Below are 7969 nucleotides of genomic sequence, written 5' to 3'. Positions count from 1 at the left end.
CTTCTACCCAAGTCACTTGGGGGCTCTTAAGTTTATTTGAGCCATTTTATAATAAGTGTTCTTCTTCTCAGTCGTTGCAAAGTTCTATTATTATTATTTATCACTCCTTTTTTCGACGCGAGTGTGCGGTCACTAGACGGGGAGCCTAATTTCTCTCTCAAAGCCGCTAGAGTTTAGTTTGCTAAACTGGCCTAATGAGAAGTACTCCGCCCTCGGGATAGGAGGTTGAAGCCGTAGGCTGACCCGCTCGAAGTCTTGAGATAGGATGTGTCATGTTAAAGGATGACAGAAGCACTTCTTTTTTCTAAGACCAATTTTCGGATTGGCACCGAACACTTGATCTTGTTCGGACGTCATGTTTTTACTGACGTTTCTTGGTTTTCCAAGCTTTTTGGAACTTTTAAAATATTTGTGCTTTTCCAGCATTAGTCTCGCAGTGCAACGTCGGACACCTTTAGGGATTCGGCAAAAACATTCTCAGATATTGCTATATATGCATCGGTTTCGAATTGTGTCTTCGGTCAATAGTTGGGTTGCCCGGCTCCTGCACTTGCTTCCTACGTTCCGTTTTGTTCGGCTAGGCGTGCAAAGGGAGAACCACTACGATTGTGCTTCCAGCTCACATGGTTAAGCACCTTAGTGGAGAAAGCCGAAAACTGACTGTCACAATAAGCGTAAACTGGTCAGGGATCCGATGACTATGACGGGCCATTCATAACATTGGCCGAAGTGTTTACGGCTTGACCTCGACTGTCGCCGAACACTACAGGGGGCTATTAACTGGCCTCCCAAACTAAATCCTCGATATTTTTCTCTTACATTCGAGCTGAGGTTTCATGATCATGCTTAGCATGACAACCCAAAGAAAGGAACCGATAGCGGGACTATTTTCTTTGGAATACATTTCTTCTATTAAACAGTAATATAACATATCTCTCTGCGTACCTTTGTTTATAAAATCGTGTGGCCAGATTGCCTTGTTTGTCGTAAATCTTTGCCCTCATAAAGGCTTTATAAAGTAGGACAAACACTCCTCGGCTACTGGCCAAGGAGGTGGAAGCCGATGGTCGGTCAACAAAGTTTTGTATAATGCGGATCCGAGCATTAATGACGTAAAGTACTTGGATACATAGGGTCATTACACATAATTTGTGATTTTACTATGGATATTGATCCTTAATTCGGCCACCCGTGCCTGCATTAAGGATCAGGGGCTACTGGGCTTCGGGCTTATTATTTACAAATATTAAAGGGGCACATCGATCCCCTGATCTGGTGTTGCCACCCGACCAGTGTCTCGGGGGCTACTGCATTGCTTGTCCAATGCAGAAAATTTTATGTGCAATATAGTTTCCGAGGAGATTTTGATCCTCAGGTTGGTCGGCCGCACCCAACCTGAGTCTTGAGGACTGAGCACGCCGCTTTTGTGTCCTGAAGTATTCTGCCGAGCTAGGACTTGATCCTCAGGCTGATTTTGCAAATCAACCTGAGTCTCAGCGGCTACTGGGATCAGCGGTCTTATGTCATCCTTCATGTGCATCTCGGGTTTTAGACCGATACACAACTTGAGGGCTACTGGCTATATATCTCGGCAGAGAATAAATTGCACCAATAAAAAATATTGACAAAAAATTGGCCCATAGTCGGGGTGGTGCACCACCTCGGAAGCAGTCCGGCATAAAGCTCGGGCGCTAGTGGCTGGCTCCATAGAGGGCATTTCCGGCATTAAGCTCGGCTAAACTCCTTCAACTTTTTTGAACCAAGGTGATATGACACCTCGGATATAGTCCGGCATTGGAGCCTGGACACAGTCCGGCGTTGGAGCTCGGATATATTTCGGCGTTGGAGCTCGGATATACAGTCCGGCGTTGGAGCTCGGATACATTCTGGCGCTAGAGCTGGGAAGCGGTCCGGCGTTGGTGCTCGGCTACAAAAGATACCTCAAATGTAGTCCGGCGTTGGAGCTCGGACGCAAGAGGATCCTGCCTCCCGGGAAAAACTTCAAACCCGAGGTGTGGCATAAAAATAAACAAGGCATTGATAAAGGCTGGAAACTTAAAGGGGCTCCTCGGATACCTGACGTGTAAACTCGTCGAATGCATTTCGGCGATCCTCAAGATCGAAGATAAAGAAGATTTGTTGAACCAGTTTTCAAGACCGGCAACCGAAGACGAAGAACAGTTCGGAAGAATCGAGGAGCGTCCCTAACTTGAAGACCGGTTCAGGGGGCTACTGACGGTGTCCTGGACTAGGGGGCACTCACCACGTCGTCTCCCGATCTATTAGATTGGGCCGAGGACCCCCGTGGCCGTATACTCATGGGCCAGTTCGGGTGGCTACCGCATACAAGGAAGATTCCACAAGACTTGGTGATCAAGACAAGGACTTCTCCCCACTGGCGTATTCGGCTAGGACTCTTGTTATCCTAGGCCTCCGGTGCATTATATAAACCGAGGCCAGGCTAGTCGATAGATATACAATATATACAACAATCATACCATAGGCTACCCATAGGTTTAGCCTCCTTGATCTCGTGGTAGATCTACTCTTGTACTACCCATATCATCAATATTAATCAAGAAGGACGTAGGGTTTTACCTCCATCAAGAGGGCCCGAACCTGGGTAAAACATCGTGTTCCCTGCCTCCTGTTACCATCCGGCCTAGACACATAGTTCCGGACCCCCTACCCGAGATCCGCCGGTTTTGACACCGACACCAGGAGTCCGGATGAAGGTATAGTCTGGCCATCCGGACACCCCCTAATCCAGGACTCCCTCAGTAGCCCCTGAACCAGGCTTCAATGACGACGAGTCTAGCGTGCAGATTGTCTTCGGCATTGCAAGGCGGGTTCCTCCTCCAAGTACTTCATAGAAGATTTTGAACACAAAGATAGTGTCCGGCTCTGCAAAATAAGTTTCCACATATTGCCATAGAGAGAATAATATTTACACAAATCTAATTTGCTGACGTATTCCGTAGTGTGACATCGCACCACGGCCAAGCCTTTATTCGAATCGTTTTATTACTCCACCTCAGCGTGTCATGCGAGGCGGTTTCCTTGGCACGTCTTGTTAAAGCAGAGATCGTGTCCCCTTATTCCGGGATTCTCATCGATACGGGCATGGGCAACCCAACCGCTTCTAGGACTCCTAGACTATAGGCAAGTCCAAACGGCCACGGAGAGGACGCTTGATATTCACCCTCTTTATAAAGGGACAAGGCTTTTATTTTTTCCCTCCCGTGCTCAATCGAATCCTTCCCCCACCTCAAGCTCAAACACCCAAAGTTCAGGTCAGGTGCTCCGAACCATCAATCATGTCCGGATCTAGCCTTCAAGGCCGATGGGTGCCTTCCTCCGTCACGGAAGAAGACATCAAAAAGTTGAGGGAGGCTAGATATCTGACCGCCGAGGTTTCGCATCGGCTGCCTGCCCGAGGGCAGGCCGTCCCCTCCCCCGAACCCAAGGAGAACGTCGTGTTTGTCTCCCACTTCCTCCGAGGTCTAGGCTTTGCTCTGGATCCTTTCATCAGGGGTTTGATGTTTTATTACGGGCTAGATTTCCATGATCTAGCTCCGGACTCCTTTATTCATATCACGACATTTATTGTTGTGTGTGAGGCCTTCCTCCGGGTTACCCCTCACTTTGGCATGTGGCTCAAGACCTTTGAAGTAAAGTCGAAGATGATCGAGGGGCAACATGTAGCGTGCGGAGGTGCCTCCATATGCAAGATGACGGGAGCTCCATGGCCCAAAGTTCCATTCCAGAGGTGTCTGAATTGTGGCAACAGGAGTGGTTCTACATCACGGCTCCTAGAAGTGCCAAGTGGGCGGCCGCCCCTGTTTTCCGCTCGGGCCCTCCACCACAACTGATGTCATGGATCAGCAGAGGTCTGAGCTGGGGTCCAGCCAAGGACGTGCCTATACTGCAAAGCCGCATTCGAGATCTCTTCAATGGAGATTTTAGTTTGGTTGCGGTAATACAAGTTATGCTGGTTCGTCAAGTCCAGCCTTGCAAACGCCGGCCCCTTCGCTTGTGGGAGTTCAATCCCGAGGGACCGCGTGTCATTCAAAATTTCCTCGGCCTGACGCACGAGGAGATGTACAAGTCATTCTTCGGACCTCAGGTAGAGTGTCCGGAAATCACCGAGGACGTGGGCCTGAGCAGTAACCGTGCTGCCGAACAGGTAAGGAATCTTCCGGCCGAACATACTATCTCTCATTTATTACGAAGTTATTTCTAAGAGTTTGCTTTTTGACCAGGACTGGCTAACAAAGGCGAAGTTGATTCGGTGTTCGGCCCCCCTCCCTGAGGGTTTGGACAATCCAGTATTGGAAAAGATGCTCCAGGTCGCACCTTGCCCGGAGCCCTTGAAGGAAGATACTGGGGAGGATAATATGGGTGGACGCGGGCTCCCAACGCTGCCCATTCTAACCGAGGGAGTGAGCGTCTCCATGAAGGAAGACGACCGGAGGAGGAAAAGGACTGCGCCCAGGGATTCGGAAGCCGAAGCTTCCAAACGGGAGAAGAAGTCTCCCACAGAGGGTCCTACCTTGGGGGTGCTTTTGCCGCACAAAGTCCGTGGGGGGATCAATTCTCCAGCGAGTCGTAAGTGACCCGAAATAGTTTAATAGTACAGGTATGCCATCTTTTTCTTCTGAGAAAATAACCACCGCATATATCTTTGCAGTTCGGGCCTTAGCCCCTCTCAAATGAGCTCGTCTTCGGGGGATCTTCTTCCAGAGATGATGGAGAGCGAAACGCCTCCTCCGGACTCCTCCGCTCCGGAAGTGGGCGACCCCGAAGTGTTGTCGCGGAGGGCCTCTCCGAGTCCGGTGAGGCCAGAAGATAATCCCATTGACCCCCGAAGCTCCTAGTGTCCGGCTCCCGAAGAGAGCAGACAAAAGAGTCCGGCACCGTCTGGTGTGCGATCGAATGTTCTGAGGGAGTTGGTGGGGCGAGCGGCCATCCCAGATGAACACCGTATGCTGATGAATACGGTGACGGAGAGAATCTCGTCCGCCGAAAGCGGATTGCATGAAGCTTTTATGAGTCTACTGACAGGCTTTGAGGTATGTAAAATAATGTATGATAGTCCTGCACATGCTAGGTGTGCCCTGTGTAGATAGTAGCCCCTGAGACTCTGCTTGTCGTCGGAAACGACGACGAACAGAGGATCATATTGCCAGGTAATAACCATACCGCCTCTATGTGCAGGTGATGGAAGCTCCGGTGGCTAGCCAGACTAGCGAGTTTTCCCATTTAAAACGGCAGTTGGATGCGGCAGACACCGACATCGAGCTTGTTAACAAAAGGCTTGACGAGGCACAGGGTAAGTGTCATTATCTGGTAAACGCCACATAGTAAGAGCAGCATGATGCCAGTATCTTTAATATGTTGTGACTGCAGATGGAGCTGCCACTGTTGAAGCCTTGCGGGCAGAACTTGCCAGAACCAAGGAACAAGCGAGGTTTGGTAATGCGGCTACTTTGAAGGCGGCCGAAGAGTTGAAAGCCGAGAAGGCCGCGCATGGCGAGAGCCGAGATAAGATGGCCAAGATGGCCATAGAATTAAAAGCCGCCGCCGACCGTTGCCGGGTTCTTGAAAAGGAAAACCTAGCGAAGGCATCGGACCTTGAGAAGGCTGCTGCGACGAGAAAAGACATCCGCTCTACTATGAGGGTGAAGAAGGAGGAGCTGCGGAAAGCCGGGGATATTGTAGCTGGGAAATCCTTTATGTTGCGGAGGAAGTTCGAAGATCCACGGTATGCCCCTCTGGATCGACTATGGAGTTCAGAGGATGTGTATATGGATTTGGCGGCGAGCGCTGCCGATGCGGCCAAGTACTTCCAGGGTCAGACGGGCCGTGAAGTGGACCAGCTGTTTTGGACACAATTCCATTCTCCTGAGCGTCCGCTTTCATTGACTGACTAATTAGCCGAATGGGCCAAACTGAATAGGTTGTCCGGACTCGCCATAAGGTCTGTTATGGGTCAGCTATGGCTGGAAAGGCCAAAACCGAACAGCTATTTCAGCTTGGTGCAGCAGTTCCTTGACGTGGTGCCGCGCATTAATGTGATGAAGAGGTCGGCGTGCATAGAGGGCTCATGGATGGCCTTTGCCCGTGTTAAAGCATACTGGGCGGAGATGGATGCTACCACTATTGCAGCGCGGGATTCGGCCATAGGCCGAATGGCTGCTGAGCACTACTTTGAAGAAGTTATTGAGGGTGCTCGTTTGATAGAGACCCAGTGCTCAAAAAATATTATGTTTGAGTGATATGTAATCTCATTGTAAGCGAAATGCTTTTATAAATTTTTATAAGGCTATTTTTATACTTTTGCCTGAAAGTAATATGATGCCTCCTGGGCGGCCGTTTATGTATATGTCTGTATAACCTGAAAGATTGCAGCCGTCGGCTTCAACCCCCACGCATATAATGCGGAGGTGCTCACAAAAAACACGCGTTCACACTTGACCCAACGTCTTGGTCCTATTAAGGAGGTGATAGCGGAGCGAGCGAGGCAACCGGACTATAATGCTTTAGCACTTTCACTTAGCCATAGGAGTTTGACAGTGGGGCTACTAGATAGCCCCTGGTGGCTCCGCACTCTCCCGATCCCGGGGTGCGTACATGCCTGGCCAGAAAATGGCCCTTCGTTAAGGCGGAGGAATTCTAACATTCCAACAGGTCATCGAGTGGTTGACCAGTCTCACGCTATATCATGACAATCAGTTTTCGGCTTTCTCTACTGAGGTGCTCGTCCGGATGAACCAGGGCACAATCGCAGTAGTTCTCCTGGTGCTACCTTAGCCGGTAAAGCGGAACGTGAGGCACCAAAACACAGGAGCCGGGCAAACCCAACATTTGACCAAAGACAATGATTCGGAGCTGATGCATATAGGGCCAAACTCGCGACGCCGAACACTCCCTAAGGTATTCGGTCTTTGTGGTTTAAACCGGGCCTAAATAATGGCCTTTGTAAGAAGCCCCTTGTGTCTAGGTACGTGCATTGTTCTGGCGTGGCCACATGCCAAGACATCAGCATCCTTCTCAATGATGGATATGTATCAACAAGAGACAGTAAAAAAGGTTTACGCAGGGTCTTAATCTAAAAAGAATCCTTGGAGCGGGTCCCTGCTGCACGTCTGCGCCCGTGTCTCCGTTGTGCCGTATCCTGGACGGGTGTAGCACGATGATCGTCTGTAAAAGAGAGGAATTTAGGTGAAAAAGTTGTCGTGCAAAAAGATAGTTTTTAAAGAAACCATGTATAATTCAAGATGAGAAAAAATTGCCACTTGTCTGCGCGCGTTGAGCCCCTTGTATTGACAAATAAGGGTGTGACCATTTATTCAGTATAAATAGCGGCGCCGGACTTGATTAGTTGTGTCTGAGGTCTTGATGACCTATTGGATGCTTTCGCTGGTCCGGGCGCCTTTAGTGTGGGGCTGCCAAGGCAGCCGCACTCTCTTCGGCGCGCAGAGATCGCTTGATATTTCCGTTCACTGAAATGATGCCACGTGGACCGGGCATCTTGAGTGTGAGGGAGGCGTAGTGTGGTATTGCATTAAAGCGAGCGAAAGCTTCGCGTTCGAGCAGTGGTTGATAGCCACTTTGGAACGGAGCGATGTGGAAGGTTAAATGCTCACGACGGAAGTTATCGGGGGAGCCGAATATAACTTGTAGTAGGAGGGAGCCCGTACAACGAGCCCCTGGGCCTGGCGTTACTCCTTTAAAGGTAGTATTGCTATGGCGAATTTTTGTTGGGTCTAACCACATCCCGTGGATTGTATCTTGATATATTAGGGTTAGATTGCTGCCACCATCCATCAAGACTCGTGTGAAGTGATATCCGCCAATTACTGGGTCTAATACCAGGGCAGCCCATCCTGCGCGTCGGATACTTGCTGAGTAATCGCGATGGTCGAAAGTGATCGGTTGAGACGACCAGTGGCAGGACTTCGCGGTG

The sequence above is a fragment of the Triticum urartu genome, chromosome 7A (assembly GCF_056163025.1).
Source record: "Triticum urartu cultivar PI428250 chromosome 7A, HENAU_Tu73, whole genome shotgun sequence".
Lineage (NCBI taxonomy): Eukaryota > Viridiplantae > Streptophyta > Magnoliopsida > Poales > Poaceae > Triticum > Triticum urartu.
The sequence above is the reverse complement of the archived record's forward strand: the minus strand, read 5'-3'. Positions refer to the sequence as shown.